We start from the raw sequence: 21,848 nt of genomic DNA on the forward strand, positions 1-21,848 counted from the left end.
AACTGGATCAAAAAAATTTAAAGTTCTATTGTGGCATCTGTCATTATTTGGAGCAGCGAGGTAACCAACTGGAATCATTAGATCCCGGATTGGCATAAAACACACATATTGATTCAGGGTTTGTTACAAGCACATGCAATAGTTACTAGGTTATCCTTTTTGGGTACGTGCAACTTCTGGGGCTTGCAAATCATTGAGGAGTAAGCGAGGGGCAATGAAACTAGACATAAAAAGGCGAGGCTCGAAAGGTAATTGTCAAAACGCACTCCACGTTTATAGAGCGGTTGGGTGGGCCCGGTGGACTTGTTCTAGGAACATTTCAAAAAAATAAACATTGAACGCGGAACTTCACCGGCAGGCAAGGTACCGAGACCGCTCCCCCGGGACTAAAGGAGGCAGGGGCTGTGGTGTTTTCTCCTTGGAACCAGCGGGGCGTGGGGCTGGAGGCGCGGGAGGCGGCGCGGGCCCAGCGCTCGCGCCGGCGGGGCCGGGAATTTGGAGAGGATCCCTGGTCGCGCAGCCGCGGCGGGAGCGGCGGCGCGCGCAAGTGCGCGTGTGAGCGAGCTAGAGAGCAGGCGGGCGGGCGAGTGCGCCGGGTATTGGCAGCTGAGGAGTGGAGGCTGGGCGGCTCCGACTCCCTGACGCCAGCGCGACCAGATCAATCCAGGCTCCGGGAGCGAGCGAGCGAGCGAGTGTGCGAGCGGGCGGGCGGGCGGGCGGGCGGGAGGAGGAAGGAGAGGCCGAGCCGCTGAGCCCGGGCCGAGGCGCGGGGAGGGACCCTGCGAGCGCAGCGCCCGGCCGGCCGGACCGGGGCCGCGGGGGACCCCGCTCGCCCGGTCAACTCGTGCGCCCGCGTGGACAGGCGCGCAGCCAACCCGGTAAAACGAAACAGACCCGAACCCAACTTTCCCCTCCGTCGCGTCCTCGCCCTCCCCTCGGCGCTCCGGGCTTCCCAGCGCCGCCGCCGCCGCCGCCGCCGCGGGCTGGGGCGGGCGCGGCCCGGCCGGGTGGCCACGATCGCGCGCGGGGCCGGCGGCGCGGGCTGCGGCGGGGAGGGGGCTCTTCCCCGCGTGGGGCGGACCGGGGATTCCCCCCCCCCATGATGGCGCCTCCCGGCCGCTCGGAGGAGCAAGCCTGCCACCTCCTCCTCTCCTCGCGCCTGGCCAGCCGGGCAAGGCTCGGGCCCGTGTGCCCCCCGCGTCTTTGTTGGGTCTGCGGTGGGGAAGCTGCGTTCCTCGGTCCCCGGCCCTGCCTGCGGCCGGCCCTCCGCGGCCACCCTCCCCCTCCGCCCGCTGCCCGTTTCCCTTTCCCTTCCTGCAGCCGAGCCTGGGCCGTCGGCGCGGCCCGCGGGCCCATTGTGTCCCGCGCCGGCCCGGGCGACCCCTGCGGGAGTCGGAGGGCGGTCGCCGGCGCTGCCCTCTCCGCGGAGCGGGGCTGTTGTAAAGGGGACACCCGGTGCCCTGGGTCCTTCTGCGTCCGGGGCGGGCTCCTTCCTGTGCCCCCTACTAGCGTCTTGGGGGTCGAGGTCAAGGAAAGTTCGTACTGAAATTCCCTCTCATTTATTCAAAGGTTTGGCGGCGGCGGCGCGCGTATTTTTTTTTTTTTTTCTCTTCCGCCTACACCCCCCGGAGTCTCCGAGTGTCGTCTCATTCCTTTCCCTTTCCCGGATTCGATTGCCTCACTGCATGTGTATTTGTGAGTTCGCTGTGCAGGCAACTGTTCATTTACTCTGCGCCCGGTCTTTGTTAGTGTTTCTCGGGGTTGTTTCTGCAGGAAGGGGGGGTGTGTTGGGTGTGAGAGAGACAGACGTGGGCTTGTTTTTCTAGTTGCTTAATAAATATGAAGGCTTCCAGGGAGAGCGTTTGCCTGATGTACTTTGGGAAGGGAGGGGGAACAAATGCCTGCCGGATCTTACAACTACAGTAGCTGCGGCTTTTGTTTATTTTGCGGCGCGGACGATGTTTCAGTGCACTTGCAAGATCCCCGGCCGGGCGCTTCCCTTCTGAAAATAGAGGCGCGTCTCCGAACCCTCTCCCGAGAAAACATCGTTGTCGTGAGTGCTGTGACAGCCGGCCTCTTGCTTTCCCCTGAGGTTCTCTTGCTGAAATTTCAGAGTAGGTGGAATGATACAGAAGTTGCCTGATCTCTGTATGTGCTTCCTCTTACTGAAACTCCTAGCAAGCAGCTCAATCGCAAAATGCCTTTATTTCAGAACGTTTCTCGCTTTCATTACCTGCCGTGGATAACATGCCTGCATTCAGTAGCACAATGAGAAAACTGTTCTCTGCCCATGTTGATTTTTCATCTTGTTTCTCATTACCTCTTGACGCTTTATTGGAGGTAGCTGAGCTGTATTGGAACCACGATTTAAAAAGAATCAGGGCAGAATCAATGTGCACTGCCCCGGGATTTTCAATTAGTATAAATATTTTGCATCAGTGTTAATTCTGATGGAGGTGCCAGGCCTAAATATGCTGTAACTGATTTAAATGTTTGTCCTCCCCTCTCTCTCCCTCTTTCCCATTTGCAGTTATTTGATATTTCTGTGCAGGTGGTGTACATTTGTGTAATATTGCAGTTCTTAGGAAACTGTAACCAGGGTCGTGGGAGATGATTGTCTAGAGGTGGGCGATGTCAGAGCCTCTGGAGGATCCAGGCAGGATCGGGTTTCTTCTGAGGGTAGGGATTTGTCCTTGATTTAGTTTTGACCCCTCCAAGCATAGGTATGTAACCAAATACATTTTTCCTTTTTGCAGTATCCTTTGGTTTTATACCCTTGAAGAGCTGATGACCTTTGCATTTTAGAGAAACGACAGTTTTTAGGCAATTTAAAATATGAACTTCTTACACCTCTTGGAATTTAATTTTTTTTCTACTAAGTTCATTAAAGCATTAAGAGGAAGTAAGTCTCATTTTTCCAAATACATTTATTAGTTGAAAACTAAATTGCAGTTTGTGATTTTGATTTCTAGTAAGTCTGGGTTTAGTAACTTGGTTAGAGTGGAAAAAGAATAAACTTGAGTGTAATGAGATGAGTATATTTAAGCTGCAGTCGCCTACATAATCAAGGCCAAGTTGTGTGTGTATAAAAGATCTCATTTGTGTAGTCTTACAAGGCTAATGGAAGCATCATTGAGGCTTTATAAATAATGTAAGTTGTGTATAATGTAGAGTCTCCAGAGACGGCAGAGAAAGCATCATTACCAGCCTTTTCAACCTGCTGGAGATCTTAAATTGATTTACAGCACTGAACTGGTGCAAAATGATACATCAGGATGACATGGGGTCAGCCTGTAAAAGTCTATGATGTCAGCCTATTAGTTCAGTCATCATAATTAAACCATATTACAGGGGCAGCTAAGCAGGAGTCTGGCGTTATCCTTCAGATATGGGTGGTACATGGATTTTGTTTATAGTGGAAAGGCCAAACTGGCAAGGAATGCTAGTGTTTCTGAAAAGGGGAAAGGCTTACGGAACTCTGAATTGCTGAAAAAATTGAAGCTAAATTAAGGCATGTTCAGTCTGCATTGTCTAAATAGCTTTCCATTTGGTAGTGGAGAAACAGATGCTTTGAGGGTGCCGATAAGGACCCTCAAAGCAGCTCTGATCCATGCACTGAATCATGCTTTATGTGAGCTTGAATTTAACTTGGCCTTAAGGACCTTACAAAATATCAGAGGACCACATATTTCACATCTCTGATCCTTTTATTAACACTGAGTTGCACTGTATTGATGCAAACGCTGATACGTTATTTCTTTAAGCATAGTTACCAGGTCTCCACTGGAAACAGAGATATTTGAATTGAACATATAAACAATTCAGGAAAAGAAGATTCTTAGTTTTTGCTTAAATTTCTGGCAATCCTTATTCAATTTATGGGTCATCTAGGGCTGTGCCGTCCAATTAGGTAGCCATAATCATGTGTGGGTATTTAAGTTGAAATTAATTAAAATTAAAATAAAATAAAAATTCATCTCAGTAGCACTAGCCACAGTTCACGTGCTCAGTAGCTAATGTGGCTAGTGGCTACCACCTTGGAGAATGTATACATAGAACATTCCCATCATCACAGAAGGTTCTATTGGACAGTGCTGCTCTAGACCTTTCGCCTCTGCTCATCCACACTTTCTACTCACCTTTCAGCTGCTTCTCTACTTGGTACCTCTGTGGATGAGTTTGTGAGGTCGAAGGGAGAAAGAAATATGTCAATTAATTTTGCTGCTTCCTAGTTGCTCTTGTTAAAAGAGTTTGGAAGTGACAGTTGAAGCTACTGCATAAAACAAGGTTGACTTTTCTGTCAATCATATTTATCATTGGTGTCATGGCTTCTAATTTGATTTAGAGCTTTGGGTAGGAGAAATAATTGTAGCTGATTTTTTTTCTGTGTCCTTGTCTTTAATACTCATATCTCATTTAAGCATCAAAACTTCCCTAAGTACTGTCGTTGTCACCTTTTTACAGGTAAGGAAACTGAGTTCTGAGTGATTCATTGTCTTGCCTCAGGCTACGTAACTAGTCATTATATTCTTAGCCATGAAGTGAACAAGGCAAGCTCACTCTAGAGCCTCACTTTTCTAAAAAATTAATTAATTAATTTTTGGCTGTGTTGGGTCTTGGTTGCTGCGCGCGGGCTTTCTCTAGTTGTGGCGAGCAGGGGCTACTCTTCATTGCAGTGCGCAGGCTTCTCATTGCGGTGGCTTCTCTTGTTGCGGAGCACGGGCTCTAGGCGCACGGGCTTCAGTAGTCGCGGTGCATGGGCTCAGTAGTTGTGGCTCGTGGGCTCTAGAGCGCAGGCTCAGTAGTTGTGGTGCAGAGGCTTAGTTGCTCTGCGGCATGTGGGATCTTCTCAGACCTGGGCTCGAACCCGTGTTCCCTGCATTGGCAGGCGGATTCTTAACCACTGCACCACCAGGGAAGTCCCCTCACTTATATATATATATATATATATATATATCTAGAATACCTGAATAATCATTGTTCTGCTGGGCTTTATTATTCTGGTATAGATATGACTTTGCTTTTATTTTTTAGTCTTTTAGACAACTTTGCCTTCTATTGTGCTTTTCTGGGCCATCTTCTATTGTCTTCCTTTAAGTGCTTAAGAAAGGAAACATAATGTTAACACCTCTCTAAGCAGAACATAATTGGAAGACTAAATCTGACATAAAAGTAATGCATTTCAAAGCCAAATTGGTTTTATCTCTGCTTTTCTGGATAATTCCTGTCACTTTCCCCTTGCTTTTTTCTTGTATTATCACAAGCTGATGGTACTAAAAAAGAAAGTTCTAGTATTTCAGTTTATCTCATTAAAATTAGTCTTCTTTAGCTGGTGAACACTGCACTTTGAGATGCAAATAGTTCATTGCAAATTCCTTGGAATTTATTTTTTTACATTTATGTCTATTTTTGTATAGTCTTACAGTTCAGTCATTTTTATTTTTATTTTTTTTCGTCAGGGCTATTTAAGAATTTGATGAAACCCTGGATCCCCTATCACGCTCCCATCCTCCAATCCAAAAATGCTTATATGCCCTGAAGCTTGTGTGTGCACAGAAGTACCCAAATTTCAGGTGAAGGACATCCATGGGACTGCCTTGCCAAGTGTGTTCATAAACACTGATTTGTAATTTCCTTTACAAAGAATAGAGATATTGAGTGTTAAAAGCTACTTTGATGTTCCTATCAAGTTGAGCAATCCGAGGCCCAGGGAAGATAGCGGACTTGCCTGAAGTCACCCATCCAGTGATTGGAGGAGGGAAAGCCTGCACCTGGATCACTGTCATTGTCAAGTTCCCATTTGTTTGTTTTTTCCTTCCTCACTCGCAGTGCTCCTGGGCCTTTGGTCTGAGCATATCCAGTGTTAATTGGGGAGGGGAGGAAAGGAGAATTTTTTGGCATGATGTTAACTTTTTGTACCCAACATTATTTGAGCTGAGTATGAATCAAGTCTGAAAACCTCAGATGTTTTTTACAGATTAAAATTGATTTTTTTTTTTAATTTTAGAGATGGAAAAGAAACGCCTTATGCCTGATTTAGTCAATGAGACCTTACTAGAAAATGGTAAATCCGAGATTCTACGAAGTTCAAATTAAATCAGGCAAGTCTGCTGTACAAATCTCCTCTTTTGGCTCTCAAAAACAAATCATATTCCTAACCAAAAGTCAGAGATTGGGGTATTTAGGGAAGGAGTTAGGAGGTACTAGGGAGAGAATTGGAAAGGTCTAAGGAGAAAAGGGATAATTTAAATATAAAAATTTAGAAATGAAGTATAAAGTTATAAAATGACATTGAGGCTGATGAAGTGTTCTGTGTAATTGTACTTCTGTATGTGGTTTTTCTTTTCTTTTTTAAAAACTTACTATCACCGGTTTATTATGAAAGGATATAACTCAGGAACAGCCAGATGGAAGAGATGCACAGGGCAAGGTATGGGGGAAGGGCGCCATGAGCTCCATGCCCTCTCCAGGCGCCCCACCCGCATAGCACCTTGATGTGTTCACCGGCCTGGAGGCTCTGGTCTTAATTTTTGGTACCAAGATTAGCAGGAAGTGCTTTGGTAACAAATAGAGGCATCTCCATTTTGCCTCGAATTGAAATCTCTTGACGCTTTATCCCTCTTTTCTGCTATTACGTCGTATTGCAACTATTTAGGCTAATCTGGTGACCTGTCATCTGATTTGCTGCAAAAATACCTGAAGTATTTTTAATACTTCTGGAGTTACTGCCTTTTAAAAAAAAAAAAAACTAAGTTGCATGAAGGTACTTACTTAAAATCTAAGTCAGAATCTTCACTATGGTGTTCATTATTAAAATAATGTCAGTTTTAGAGATGTACTACTAGTCCTAGGCAAAAAAGTAACATTTACAGCTATTGCTGGCTGATTTGCAGAAATGAGCGGGCCCTGTAGAACGTTCATTTGCATAAGGAAAGCTGTCTTTCAGATGGGAAAAGCCGATCTTTCAAAAACAGTTCAACTCCAATGACTGCATCGGGCTTTTAGGCTGATACTGGGAACTGCAGTATTTGAGCAGTTTAATCTAACATCTTTGTGATTTTTTAAAAATTAATCTATTATTTTATTTTTGGCTGCGTTGGGTCTTCATTGCTGCGCGCGGGCTTTCTCTAGCTGTGGCGAGCGGGGACTCCTCTTCGTTGTGGTGCGCGGTCTTCTCATTGCGGTGGCTTCTCGTTGCAGAGCACGGGCTCTAGGTGCGCGGGCTTCAGTAATTGTGGCATGCAGACTCAGTAGTTGTGGCGCATGGGCTTAGTTGCTCCGTGGCATGTGGGATCTTCCTGGACGAGGGCTCGAACCCGTGTCCCCTGCATTGGCAGGTGGATTCTTAACCACTGCGCCACCAGGGAAGCCCCCTGTGATTTTTTAATAAGCTAAAATCAGAACTTTAGAGAACATTCCCTCTTGAAGATAAAGCATCAAACTCTCTAAGGTTTGAGGGAATCCATACCTGGCAATTCTCCCAAATCTCTCTGCTTGGTTCCTAGTGTTCACATCGGAGCCTTATATAGAACCCAGGTCTATGGTTGGTGGATTGATTTCTTAACTAACTTTCTTGAGACAAGCCTGGATTTCAAGGAACACATACAACATACACAGCAGTTACTTATGCATCTATATGCTTTTGAGCTCACGGTGAAAATAAATATTCACTATGTCATGTTTGTGAAAAGGAGGTTAGAGGGGTCTAGCTTTTGATTCAAAAATATATTTACACGTGTAATTTTTTAATGCTTTATTTGTAGTTTCCCCTTAATTTTAGGGCAGCTGTACTATATTTTTTCCTACAATTCCAGATAGTTAGGGTATAGTTACTCAAACTATTCATTCATTTTCCTCTCCGTGTCTATCTTTTGTGGTTTCTTTGCGGTGTGCTTATGCAAAGTGGAAGTATTTCAGACCTTTATAGTTTTTTTCTTTCAGTTTCAAATACCACAAGAAGAAAAGGGAACTCATTATCTTTCAAGTATTATAATTAGGCATTAAATTAAGTCATTAGTTAGCTAAATGCAAGATCTTTTGTTTAGATTGAAGGAAAACATGTCTTTTTAATGGAGGAGAGGGGTATTAAATATCTCCTTATTTGATAATTTTGATGCAGTGTGGTAATGAGCATATGCTTCACTTAGTGAATCTGTTAGTTCAGAGTGGCTCAGTAATTAGTGAGGAGACCCACAAAAATGAAAAATTAAATGCAGCATCACAAGAGTTGTTGCAGGGTTGCAGGGTGATATAGGGATAAGTTGTACAGACAGTTCACATGAGGCCCACTGTGATGTGGAAGGATGTGTGGGTTTGCACTGGGAGAAGGAAGAGACATTTGGGCAGAGTAGCGGCGTGGAAGACTCAAGGTAACAGGAGCAGCGCTGTCCGATAGAACTCTCTGCAGTGATGGAAATGCGCTGTATCTGTGCTGTCCAGCACTATAGCCACTAGCCGCGAGTGGCTGTTGTGCATTTAAAATGTGGCTAGTGCAACTGAGGACTGCATTTTAAATTTTCATTAATTTATGTTTAAATAGCCACCTGTTTAACAATGAGCTATCACGTTGGACAGCACAGATCTGGAGGCCAGTCTGCAGCTCTGACTGACCACAGAGGGTATTCCTGATGCGGTCCCGTGTGGTGAGCTGGGAGAGGTGTTTGGAAAGGTTAAGTTGAGGATGAGGGTTTGAGGACCTCAGCGTGCCAGAATAAGGAAGCACTGGGAGGTCACAGAAGGTGTTTGAACTTGCAGTTTGGGTTGGAGAGGGTAGAGTCCATATGCCAGGAGATTGATAAAGCGCTTTGAGTTCTCTCTCTCTGATGGGGTGGGTTTTGTGAGTGAAAAGACACCTGGTGGTTATTTGGCTATAGAGTAATGGGAAAGAGGGGTGTCAGATTATCCTTAAGTTTCCAACCTGAGTGGCTGGAAAATTAATAAAGCCTTTACTTAAGAATAGAGAAGAGGGGCTTCCCTGGTGGCGCAGTGGTTAAGAATCTGCCTGCCAATGCAGGGGACACGGGTTCGAGCCCTGGTCTGGGAAGATCCCACATGCCGCGGAGCAACTAAGCCCGTGAGCCACAACTACTGAGCCTGCGCGTCTGGAGCCTGTGCTCCACAACGGGAGAGGCCGTGACAGTGAGAGGCCCGCGCACTGCGATGAAGAGTGGCCTCCGCTCGCCGCAACTGGAGAAAGCCCTCGCACAGAAACGAAGACCCAACACAGCCAAAAATAAAAAAAAAAAAAAAAAAAAAAAAAAGAATAGAGAAGAACTGGTTCTGGAAGGAATAAAAATTGTGCGAATGATAAATTAGAATTGACAGGTTGAATTTAAGGTGGGGTATGTAAGTATTCTACAGGCAAGTTGGAGATACATAACTAAGCTAAAGCCTAGGGGAGGGCTCGAAGCTTTACGTAGATGCCAAGTAGTGATCTGTTGGGAATGATGGTGGAATGTCCGGGAATGGATGGGTACTTGGAGAGGATCATGTACAGAGAAACAGAGAGCTGGTGGGTTGAATCTTCCATTGATGCCCACAATTAGGAAGTGGTAGAAAGGAGAGGCATGTTTGAAGTAGACAAAAGAAGGAACTGAAAGAAAGGTGTGGGGTCAGAGGAGAAGTTAAACCAGGAAGCCAAGGGAAGAGAGATTCCAGAGGAAGGTTCAAAGGGGGACATGTTGTATGGTTCAGGGTGAAGGAGAGAAGGTCAGGGTACTCAAGTGAATGCAGCTGAGGTGAAGAGACTGAGTATATTAAGAAATAAGAAACAGAGTCTTCTATGCCCTCGAGTGACTTATGTTTCAAAATTGATGAGACGACTTCTTATTTGAAGGTTGAGGGAAAGAAGTTAATGGACAGAAAGCAATCAGAGATGAGATGATGGAGGTAGTGATCTGGAGCGCAGGTGACAAAATATTAGTCATGGTAAGGAGGGAGATTGTCTGAGAAGGAAGCAGAATGGGGTCCGAGAGAGGAAAGCGGATGGCACAGAGCTCATGTCAGCTTGCGCTGGTTTTCCCAGTAGTGTCGGAGGCAAGTCAGTCCCTTCATTGGGATCGTGAGCCGGGAGAATCAGAAAATGGTGCTGGAAGTTTAAGAATAATGGAGAAGGTTTGGAAGAACCATTGTAGGTGATGTGCCGGGAAATCTGTGGCGAATTCAGAGACTGAGCAGTCGGAGGAAGCCTGGGGTGAGGTTTGACGTGGCTGTAGAGTAGACTAGTAATTGCTGCTTTTTAGTGTAACTTGGTGCCTGAAAGTAAGATTGGAGAGGAATGTTGGCAGAGATGATTCTGGCTGAGGGATAGAAAATAGACTAAGAAATGAGGTTCTAGAGTCAGGTTGCCTGGGTTTAAGTCCCAGCCCCCAACACTGACTTGCTTTTTTATAACTTTGGGAAAGCTGCCATTAACTTTTTTTTTCTAATTTTTAAAAATTGAACTACAGTTGATTTACAATGTTGTGACCATTAACTTTTTTTTTTTGACCATTAACTTTTTGAACCTCACTTTCCTCATCTGAAAAATAGAGATAATAGTATCAGCCTCAGGATTGATAGAAAGATGAGATGAGTTATCCTTCCATATTTCATCTAAGATGCTGTTAATCATAAGATGTTATTTCATGTACTACTGAGGAAAAAACCATCATTTAGGCACAACATACCACTGACTGTAAATTTCCTGGTTAGGAGAGGGTACATCTTGCAGTCAGTGAAGTACAGGATACATAAGGGACTTAGCCTAGGACCTGGCACATAATTAGCATTTGGAAAATGTTAGCTATTTAATATTTGTAAGAGTCAGTGTGATTGTAGAGTCTAGAATGTTAATGAGAGCAATATCGAATCCAACCTAGATAAGGGGTTACAGGTTATAAGGAGTCTAATGGATTAAATGAACTGAGAAGGGTTAAGCAATGGGAATCCTGATAATGAAATTGTGGAATATCAAGTTTGGGAATTTGTAGATGGAGTGTTTCCCTGACAATGCCAGCTAAAGTTTTTTAAGAAAAGTATAGTAATTGAACTAAGAGAAGAATGCCCTTTATTGATTTTAAAAAGCTATTTAAAGTTGCCCAGAGCTTTTAAAAGTAAGTATTGTGAATTTATCTATGGATTTTTCTTACACTATTCATAGTGTTAAAAATTTTTTTTTCATTAGAGAATACACACTCAGTGAAGAAAGATTCCGGCGTGGATTCTGGTCATAGTGTCAGAAGGAAAGGGGGAGATGGATTCTCGATTATCATTGATTGAGTGAATTGTCATTTTCAAGAGATGGGGGTATGGGGGCGGGGGTAGTACTAATAGCTGCTTGTAGAGCTCTTTTGTTTTTGGTTTTTGTTTTGGCCACGCTGTGTGGCATGCGGGATCTTAGTTCCCCCACCAGGGATCGAACCTGTGCCCCCTCCGTTGGGAGTGTGGAGTCTTAACCATTGGACCACCAGGGAAGTCCCTGTAGAGCTCTTTTAAACATGGCTCAGAAAGCAGAAACCATAAAGGAGAAAATTATAGATTTGACAACATTTATGTGACCAAACACACACTCTTGAATGACCACACACAAAAATACAACCGTTCAAATTTGCAGCAAGTTACTCTTCTTGTAAAAAACTTAATAGGAAATTCCACCCCTACAGAAAAATTGGTACATGGACCTGGAGAGTATCATACTAGGTGAAGTCAGGCAGACAAAGGCAAGTATCATAGATATCACTTATAGGTGGAATCTAAAAACATGATACAATGAACTTATTTACAAAAGACTCACAGACATAGAAAACAAATTTATGGTCACCAAGGGGGAAAGCGGGGGAGGGATGAATTTGGGATTAACAGATACACACTACTCTATGTAAAATAGATAAACTACAAGGATCTACTGTATAGCACAGGGAACTATACTTAATATCTTGGAATAACCTATAATGGAAAAGAATCTGAAAAAGAATGTGTGTGTGTGTGTGTGTGTGTGTGTGTGTGTGTGTGTACACATACACCTGAAACGTAAATCAAGTATGCTTCAATTAAAAAAAAAATGAAATTCTGGGCTCCTAAAAAAATTGGTAAAGGACAGGAACAATTCACAAATGAATGAAATGCAAACTACTAATAGACATGAACTGTTCTGCCGTGTCCTGGATGAGACTCTTCACTGGAATGGGGACGATGTCTTCTCTTTTACTTTATTGTATCATTCTTTGTGGACCAGGAAGGATCAGTCTGGGGAAACTGGGCTTTTCTCACCGAAGGAAAGGAAGCCAAAATTTCCCTGCCTCCTAAGAGAAGCTGGGGTCACAAGGAGGTACACAATGAATGTAAGCTGGAGTTATAAGAGACAGGCCATCTCCATCCCATTTCCTTGATGTTGCCCTGCTACCCTCATGACATTGGGCTAGGAGTCTCCTCATTGGAATGTGAGGTGTTCCCAGTGCTTTAGGGGCTCTCAGTTCTATGCAGGTTCTCAACCAGCTGGCATGATGGGTGAACTTTTTTTTTTTTTTTTTTTTGCGGTACGCGGGCCTCTCATCATTGTGGCCTCTCCCGCCGCGGAGCACAGGCTCCGGACGCGCAGGCTCAGCGGCCATGGCTCACGGGCCCAGCCGCTCCGCGGCATGTGGGATCCTCCCGGACCGGGGCACAAACCCGCGTCCCCTGCACCAGCAGGCGGACTCCCAACTTATCAGTGAACTTTTAAGGATACCATTGCTCCATAGAGCACATCGAAATGGGCCTCTTGCTCTCCCACCTGAGTTGCAGTATTAGATTTGATTTGTAGTGGCGTTTTCTTATTCATATGAGACACAGTGATGGCCTTAGAACATGGTTTTTCTTATTGAGCTAGACTGGTTCATAAGGTATTGAAATAAGAAGTTCTCCCACATAGTAAAACCTCTTATAAAGTGAAGAAAATTTGAAGTTAGGCATTAGCATTTGATTTCCCAGATTGTCTCTTGAGGGTAATAGTTAATGTCATGGGCGTAAGAAAGGCTTCTCACGTGCTGCCCGTAAGGTGGTTTTTGGTAGGGTCCTTACCTAACCGAAGTACACTCAGTCTTACCTCAGCCTTGAGTTTTTACCTGGCCACTCGACAGAAGAGGATTCATCAGCATCTTCTGACCCACCATCTCCTCTCTCTTAAGTGATCTGCAAATATTTCAGAGTTGGGGGGGAAAAAAAGGCTTTTGAATTTTATCCACAGGCTTACCACGAATTTCAGCCACAGGCCAGTTACCCCAGCCTCTTCTTTCGTTAAGTCCTTTCAGAGGACGGTGCCTGGGAGTAGGGGGCCGGAGCTGGTATGCATTGGTCAGAGCCATCCTTCAAACTCCTTAAGCCAAGTTGGGGAGGGAGGATGAATGCCGGCAACACGAGTCTTAATTTTATCAAAAAGGGTCCTTAATTTTATGGGTAGCTTTGTGTGGAAGGGAGTGGTAATGCTACAGTGAGTGTTGCTTTAGGAATTACACCTTTAGCCCTGTGACAGCTCAGCACAGCTGCCTGTACATAGCTTGCCATCCCATCTGTTATGGCTTCCTGTTTTGCTTTGTGTCCGTTGCTGGCTTTGCAGTCTGCATAATTAATAACAACCTCTTTATTTTCCCAGTGTTCATGTTTGTGTGCTCAGGACTTCTATTCAGTTTGTTCAAGCTCGAGAGAACGAGCTTGGTTTCAAATGGCCTTCTGTTAAACTGTGAGCAAAATTAATTTGATTACCCTTGAAATGATTGGCATCCAAGCTGTATTTATAGCATTTATTTGCATGGAAACACTGAAGAGTTCTGTCTTGTCATACTGTGCAGGCTGAGATGTTGATCTGTATTCCAGGAAAGCCTCCATTAAAAGCGGTGCATCCTCACTGAGCAGTTCTGCTTTTTGTTGAGCCAATATTAATCAATTCAGCAAATGTTTCATGCATCCAGTGCTGGGCTCTGTTTCGGGGAGGGAGAGAGAAACATCTAAGTCAGTTTTTGCTGTGCAGAAGCAATCTTACTGGTAAGAGGAGACTACGATTATATGAAAAGCTAAATAACAAGCCATCGTTACTCATGTTATAGCGTCTTATTTTGAGTGTATTTCTTCAGTAATTGGGATAGCCTTTCAGAATCAAGGGATTAGGAAAGAAGTCTAATGTAGTTGGTAGAGCTCCTGCACTGTGCCCACCTCCAGCTTAGTGGATTCTTTCAGCAAGTTTTTGAGCATCTCTACCTATATTTCTGTTCATAGTGTCTCTTATAGAGCTTGATAAAGTTGGGATAAGGGGTCATAAATGTAGGCTTTGCACTGAGATTGTAACTTTGAGGAAAAATGCAAACGTGCTTGTCTAATGCAGCTTCTGTTTTAATAGCTTTTATTACAGTTATGTTATTCATTCTTTAGACTGAGTTCCTTGAGGGTATGTGGACAGTATCTTTACGATCTTGATGTTAGCACAGTGGTTCTCACTTTGCACATCAGAATCCTGTGAATGACAACCACCGCAGAAATGCCAGGGTCCGCCCCTGGGGGGGCTCTGATTCCAGGGTTTCGGTTGGGGAGCTTTTAAAGAAGCACCACAGGTGAGTCTAATGTACAATAGCATTGAGAACTGTCGGCTTGACACACGGTAGTGATGAGTGAATTTTTTCATTTTGATGTGTTTAAAAACATGTCGGGAAATAGGACGTGTGGTATGCTGTAGGTCTGTTGTGAACATGAACTATGTCTTTGATATCCAGCAGCACTTGGTGCCGGGTGATACCTGTTCTAGGTGCTCCAGACGACCCAGGTAGTTCTGAGGGTTAACTTTTGCTCCCCCTTTTTTAATTTGAGGAGAGAAGAGATAGAAAGAAAGGATATGTGTGTTTGAGAGCTTTCGCTTTTCCCTTCTTGAAGGAATCAGCAATTCCTTGTGTCCTAGAGTCTAGAAGTAGAGCTAATAAATAAAGCTGCTGCGGCCTGGGGCACCAAGAGCACAAAGAGAAAAGGAGAGAAGAGTGTTAGCGGAGGTTATCCGGCAGAGTCTGGAGGAGTGTTTGGGTGTCACAGCTGGGGGGAGGGCAGGGCTGTTTCCGCCAGCAAGGATGCTGCCAAATGTCCTGTAATGCCAGAGGTTGAGAAACCCTGGAATAGGGGATAAGGAAGGGGCCTGGAAGGCAGATAGGATACTGAAGTGGTCGTGTCACAGATGGCTGTTTCTGCCACACCCGTATGCTGTTTGCTGTGTTAGCCCCTCTCCCAAATCCTCTAGAGTCAAGAGCACCGTTTTTTGCCCTTATCTGTAGATAGGATTGTGACTGCCAGCTGTGTATGAGCTGTTAAAAATGAACATTTTAATATTTTACCTATAATAAAATATGATACTTGAAAGAGTCCTTCAGTTATTTTCCATCTGTACATTTGCTTGAACGGGACAGTATTAATTCACATGCAAAAAAATAAGCCAGTAATTTTTGTTCTGTTTTGCTTACGTTTTCAGTAAAGGATACTAAGAACGATGAGTAAAACGGGAAAAAAAACATTACAAAAATAAACCCAGTAAAGCAATCAATCAATCCATCTCTGAGAGAACCAGAATAAAAGGAAAATTTCCAATCTTAACAAAGGCTATCTACTAAAATCTTACTTTTTAAACTGCTGTTTCTTACAGCATCATTTATAAAGGAGGAGTTTGAGGCGGCGCAAGTGTCTCCCTTTTAGGAATGGATAAGAAAATACAGTCTATACGTCTTTTTTTTTTTTTTTAAAAAACCACTACACAGTAAGTGGTAAAAATAAACTAGATTTTAAAAAAAGAACAATCAGTGGGAATGTAAAGAAAATGAATTTCTTAAAAGGAGTTTAATTTTAATATTCCACAGCCTCATCATAAGAAAAGAGTATTAAGAGTTGAACACATACGTGGGCTGTTGGTGTGAGGTAATGGTGCCAATTTCCTTGTGTCTTTGTTCAGTTATCGCTTACAACTACTTATCCCTATTCTAGGCTGTTCAGATGAAAATGAATTTAATTTTGTCATCGCTGCCCTGATAAAACTCTTGGTTTTTTTCATGTTCTAGGAAAGTGGCAAGATGCCAAGAAGGAAAGCAACAACGAAAACAAAAATAAGTTGGGGAGAGAAGGAACCAGGGGGATTAAAGTAAAACCATAAGCACATCCTTGCTTGTCAGTCCCTCTACTTTATGCATGAGACAAAGGAGGAGGTTATTTAGGAAAAGCAGGGTGGTGGAGGGGTTGCCTTCAAGCCCTTAACCTTTCTGCATCACGGTTTCATCATCTCTAAAATAGTCTCTACATCACAGGACTCCCATAAGGATTAAAGAGAGTGAATAGGTATAAAGTGTTCAGCACAGTGTTTGGTGTTTCACTGTGGTGGTGATGGTGATGATGACGACGATATGAGAATGATTTTTTATTCCCTCTGAATACTTGAGCTGTGTTGGAAACTGACAGAGACCATGGATACACTCTTGTGTGATGTCTCCCATAGAGCCACCTGCGTGACAGCCCTCTCTCCCTTTGAAGTGGGTGGTGATGAAGCTGAGAGCTTATGGAGTCCTCAAACTGGGGTGTTTCAGACGTTCTGTAAAGACTGTTGCCAACAGAATGAATTTCCAGAGGAGGATAGAGTGATTTATGTGACGAAATATGTTTTTAAGTTTTTATAACATACTAAAACCATTATAGTTAAGTCTGTCATCCACGTATAGATTTTCCACAGCAATATTTGAATCTTGAGCAGGCATTTCTTTAGAATTTACTACATTCTCAGAGTATATAATAGTTTTATGGTTAGTGTAAGCAACATGTGGTAAGGAATTAAAAGCGTTCTTTGATAAAAGCATAATACATATTCGAAAAGCAATGGTTACGTTTTATTAAGGCTGCTTTGGATTATCCATTCCGTGGTTCATCCCCACTGATGCAAGTGGTTGATAGTCAGCTGGACTCGTTTGGATTTCCACATCAGGGTAGGCAACACAAAGCCCCAGATGCACAGGAGATGTAGTTGTGGTAAAGAAATGGCACAGGTTTTTGGCCTCTGTCCCTTAGATAAACAGCCTGAACACGTCCTGAGACTCTATCACGATCAACCTGATAATATGGTTCTTCAACCCCCCGCCCCCCATAATGGTGAGCAGGGTGATGCTGGGAACTGTTTCATACCCATTTTCTTCCTACTGCACCTTTGTGTTGGGGATAAGCACTCAAAGTACTGTTCAGTTAAATAGTAAATTGGTGGAGACTAACGCCTCTTAGTAGTTGAACGTACAAAGGAGGAGAACTTGTGTTCTGAAGCCTTCTAAGGGCACTCTGTTTATTAGGTTTTTCCATCTCGATTGGTCAGTAACTCACTGAGGGGAGGTTAATGGATAGAAACTGGACTGAACAAGGGATCTGAGGCAGAAGAGACCTAGATCGGTGGTGCTGGTCTCACCTAATTCTCTAGGTGATGCTTGCTTGTATCCACAGCATGGTTTCCCTAACGCAGTGAAAGACAGAGCATCTGCTGCTTTTCGCTCTCAGTTGGAGGGAGCTCTCACTGTTCTGGAAGAGGGCTGCTGCCCTTTGTTCAAATTCTCCTCTGAGGTGGCCAAGCGAATGTAAGTCCAGCTTCGTTTTTGGCAGATTGAGAACAGGATGTCATTGATCATGGAGGAGAGTGAAATCTGGCTGATCTCAATGTTTGTTTCGGTGGTTATGTAAACTTTGATTTTGAGAAGTCATTTTATTCTTCCAGATAACAGATTTACATACTGGAAAAGGGACAGGACCAAATTGCTCTTGAGATATTTGAGTAATACAAAACATTTCTCTGGTAAGAAATTCATGCCCTGAAAAATTGGAAGGAGATTTGAATTGTTAATGGAAAGGGGACTAGGAACTAGAACGGAGAGGAAACTGAATTTTTTGTTATAATATGCCATTTTGTAAAATTGAATTTTTTGATCATGTGGCTGAATTGTATAATAAAAAAGTACATTCCCACCCATATCATATTCACCCAGAATTAGGTCATATGTCCCAACCCCATACATTGGAATACATTTCTCTGAAAATCCTAGTTCAGTGATAATTCCATTCTGGGCAGAGACACTTTCTATTATTTTTTCCTTTGTAAAATGATAAATCTTGTCACCTGTTGGTCATAATACTGTCTCCTGGAGCCGTGTAGAATAAACCTCTTACCTACTTTCAGTTTTTATTTGTTTTTATTGTTAGAGTCTTAAAATTGAAAACCGTAATTGGTTGTAAATAAAAATGGTCTGCTTTCCTGAACTCCCCTCCTGCCAGCTCACTCCTAAAGGCAACCACTTGTTCAGATTTGTTTATTTCCTTCCAGGCTTTTAAAGGTGTGCATATATTATACATGTGCAGGTTTCATTTCTATTTGTGTTTTTAAAATGGGATTGTACTATGTGTATGGTTCTCTAGCTTTTTTTAACTGAACAATTACAGTACGGTTTTCTTTCCATGTTAGACATGAAAGGCTGTCCTCCCCCCCACCTTTTTTCGGACAGTTACATCATTGTCGGATGTACTATAATTTATTTAATCGTTCCATTATCGTTAGATACCTGGGTTATGTGGAACATGGATGATCTTGAACACAGATCAAACGCATCTGAGGATACTGCTTCCCTTGTAGCTGTTTCTGCGGCTGTTTTCTCTCATCACCCTCATACCACCGGGCCTGCTGGAGGTAGGGGCCTCCTAATTGTCTCCTCCAGACCATTCTCCCACCATCCTCCATGAAAACACCCACCTTTGACCATCCTGTCAGGTTATACCACACTTCCCCTCCTTGTTACTCACTCACTGCCTCACTGCCCACCCTCCACCCTAATTCCTACAGGATTTCAGTGTCTTTATTCCCTTCCTGCTGCTCCTATGATCATTCTCGGTCTACTTCTCCAGTGACCTTTGACCCCAGCTCAGGTACTCAGGCTCATAGACCCATAATACGGGATTTTGCACTTCTAAAATTTAAACAGATTTCACCAGCTTTATGTTTAGTTATTTTCCTCATTTACTTAAGCAATAAAGTGTTATTTGTTCATAGCTTACCTTCAGAATACGCAGTAGCTGGGATCTGACCACTTCTACTGGGCTGATCCAAACCTTTATCATCTTTTTTTTTTTTTTTTTGTGGTACGCGGGCCTCTCACTGCTGTGGCCTCTCCTGTTGTGGAGCACAGGCTCTGGATGCGCAGGCTCAGCGGCCATGGCTCACGGGCCCAGCCGCTCCGCGGCATGTGGGAGCTTCCCGGACCGGGGCACGAACCCACATCCCCTGCATTGGCAGGCGGACTCTCAACCACTGCGCCACCAGGGAAGCCCCTAAACCTTTATCATCTTGAGCTGTAACAATTGCCATAGCTTTTTTTTTTTTTTTTTTTTTGCCATAGCTTTGTAGCTGGTCTCTTTCCTCCTCCCACTCCTATCACTCCTCCTCCTTCCATGCCTTCAGACAGTTCTCAGCCCAGCCATACCACAGTCAGCCTGTTAAGCTAGAAGTCAGATCACGTTGGCATCTCTGCTCCCAGCTCGCAGCGGTTCTCGTCTCAGTTCAGAGGGGAAGCTACAGAATCCTTGCGGCGTTCCTGTCTGTCTGCTTCGACCTCCCCTCCCCTCGCTCTCTCCATCCCAGTCACACTGGACTCCTTGCTGCCCCTGGAACATTTCAGGCATATTCTTGCCTCTTGGCCTCTGCCGTTGCTCCCCCTCTGCTTGCGACGTGCTTCCCTAGATATCCACGTGGCTCCGTCCCTCACCTTTTCAGGCTTCTGTTGGAATATCACCTTTTCAGTGAGGCCTTCCCTGACCACAAGAATGTAGGTCCCATGAAGGCATGATCGTTTTTAAAAAGAGAAAAAGCTGTTTCTGTCTCTTGTTCAGCCCTGTGTCCCAGTGCTTAGAATAGTGACTGGCATGTTGTGGGTGTTTGTCGAATGAGTCGAATGACTGTAGTGGTTATCAGCCTTTCTTTTTATCGTTTTCTTTCCTTTTTTGGACCAAGTTAGAACTTCACTGGACAGACAAAAGCTAGGACACAAACTTTGTTTTTTTTGTATAAATAAAATATTAGAATTAGCTTATTGTGAACCAGCTCTGTAAATATGTTACATTTTTCAGCATGTTATAATTTTCAAATCAACTTTACGTATCCCTATTTAAGGCTGATGCCAGCCCAGCGGGGGGTAGGTGGTGGAATCAAAATTTCATGGAAGAGCAAATTGAGGCTCAGAGAGGTGTTTTGTTCAGAGAGCAGCTGCTAAGTGGAAAGCTGCTCTTCAGACCTATCTTCTTTCATTCCAAGTGAAGGACTCCTGCTCTCTCATTTAGAAGCATCTCAAAATGACAGAAACATGGTGGGGGTCTTATTTGAAAGCCTGGAGACTGCCCTGATTGCTTACTCTAGATTTCGCCTGCCTTTTGTTTCCATTTGGAAAGCACATAAAATAAATGGTTCACTTTAAAATTCCTGACAATGACAGAGCAACAAGTTTTATTTCTCTCACCTGTGGAGGAAGTGGCCTCCACCCAGTTTTACTGAATTAGGAGGGAAGTGATTTTTTCAAGTGATAAAAAGAAAGAAAATTCCATGCTCTTCCCAGAGGAGGAGTTCAACAATTGGGAGAATGGCGTGAGACCATATGTTGGTTTGTAAAAGGATATAACTTGTAAAGATGTTTCCTTTGATGCCTGTGATGAATATGGATGTGTTTCCCTTCTAGAGGGTCCTGATTAAATTATTCAATTAAGCCCGGAGCTGGAGGATCTAAATATAGGGAGAGGGTTCAGGCTGTCCTGCCTTGTGGGTGTCAGCTCACCCCTACAGATGTGCGTGTTTGTTGTCATAAATAACACCTGCCAGATCAGTGGAGAAGGAGAAATGTTCCAAAAAATGAAATACAGCAGAGTATTTTTCTTTTTTAAATAAAAGGGACAGTTTTTTTCCGCCCTTCGGCCTATTCCATTTTCATTTGTGAATTTGGCATTTGAATTACTGATTTTTTTTTTTTTCTTAACCTGATTCATAGACTTTAGTATCTGTTCTGGTTTCAAGTGTAAATCTACCACTTACTAGAATATGATCTTGAAACAGGTACTTAACCTCTGATCCTTAGGTTTATTACTAAAACTGAGAGAATGCTATACATCTTGAAAGATTGCTATAAGAAGTCAATACGATCGTGTTTGTAAAAACAACCAATATAATCCTTGCATAAGGTAATAGCTCAATTAAAATAATTTCATTTGTTAACGATTGAATCATTCCTCACTGGTCGCTTATGGGAATTTACCGCATTTAGCATGCTTTGCAATCAGTAAAATTGCTATACTACGATAACAATGACTCAAAGCGAAGAGTTTTTTCTAAGAGACGACTGTATACTTTTTCCACTTATAGTCTGTACAGTTGAACTTGCACATGTCCCTGCTCTGCAGTTCCCAGTGTTTGAGGAGTAAGCACTTGCAAGCCAAATGAGTCTATACAATTTTTGAGTTGAGGTGACTGCAGATGAGATTTATCAGAGTGAGGCCTTTAGGACCTGGATATCTTGAAAGGCTACCACGTGCTGAAGGACAGCTTTCCATTACAAGCATGAATTCGAGAACAGGGATTCAGGGGGATTAAGGAATGTTATACAACTTCTAGAGAAGTGGTAAGGAGATGTAGCAATAAGGCAAGCTTGTTTGTTGAAGTTGAGGACAGCAAGAAAACTTTTAAGTGTCTCCAGTCTACTTTAACTAAACAAGTAATCGTCTCGTGAAACAAAACAGAACTGACACTTGTTACTCTATAAGGGAAGCTCTGTGACTAAGAAAAATTGACCAGGTGCCCTGTCAGCAGCCAGAAT

General features: G+C 43.6%; 1 protein-coding gene across 4 annotated transcripts in view; it reads left to right on the top strand.

The window, feature by feature from the left end:
* Positions 1-613: 613 nt before the first annotated feature.
* Positions 614-21,848, top strand: part of SMAD1 (SMAD family member 1) — a 77,767-nt gene continuing 56,532 nt past the window's right edge. The window contains exons 1-2 of one of the 4 annotated variants that reach the window (XM_060147706.1): positions 614-878; positions 18,557-18,685. The gene's annotated coding sequence lies outside the window, so the exon portion shown is untranslated. Of the gene's footprint in view, positions 879-2,096; positions 2,115-13,887; positions 13,999-14,382; positions 14,562-18,556; positions 18,686-21,848 lie in introns of those variants that run through there. The other 3 variants (XM_060147705.1, XM_060147703.1, XM_060147707.1) reach the window with 3 other exon arrangements.

Source organism: Lagenorhynchus albirostris, chromosome 4 (genome assembly GCF_949774975.1).
Source record: "Lagenorhynchus albirostris chromosome 4, mLagAlb1.1, whole genome shotgun sequence".
Lineage (NCBI taxonomy): Eukaryota > Metazoa > Chordata > Mammalia > Artiodactyla > Delphinidae > Lagenorhynchus > Lagenorhynchus albirostris.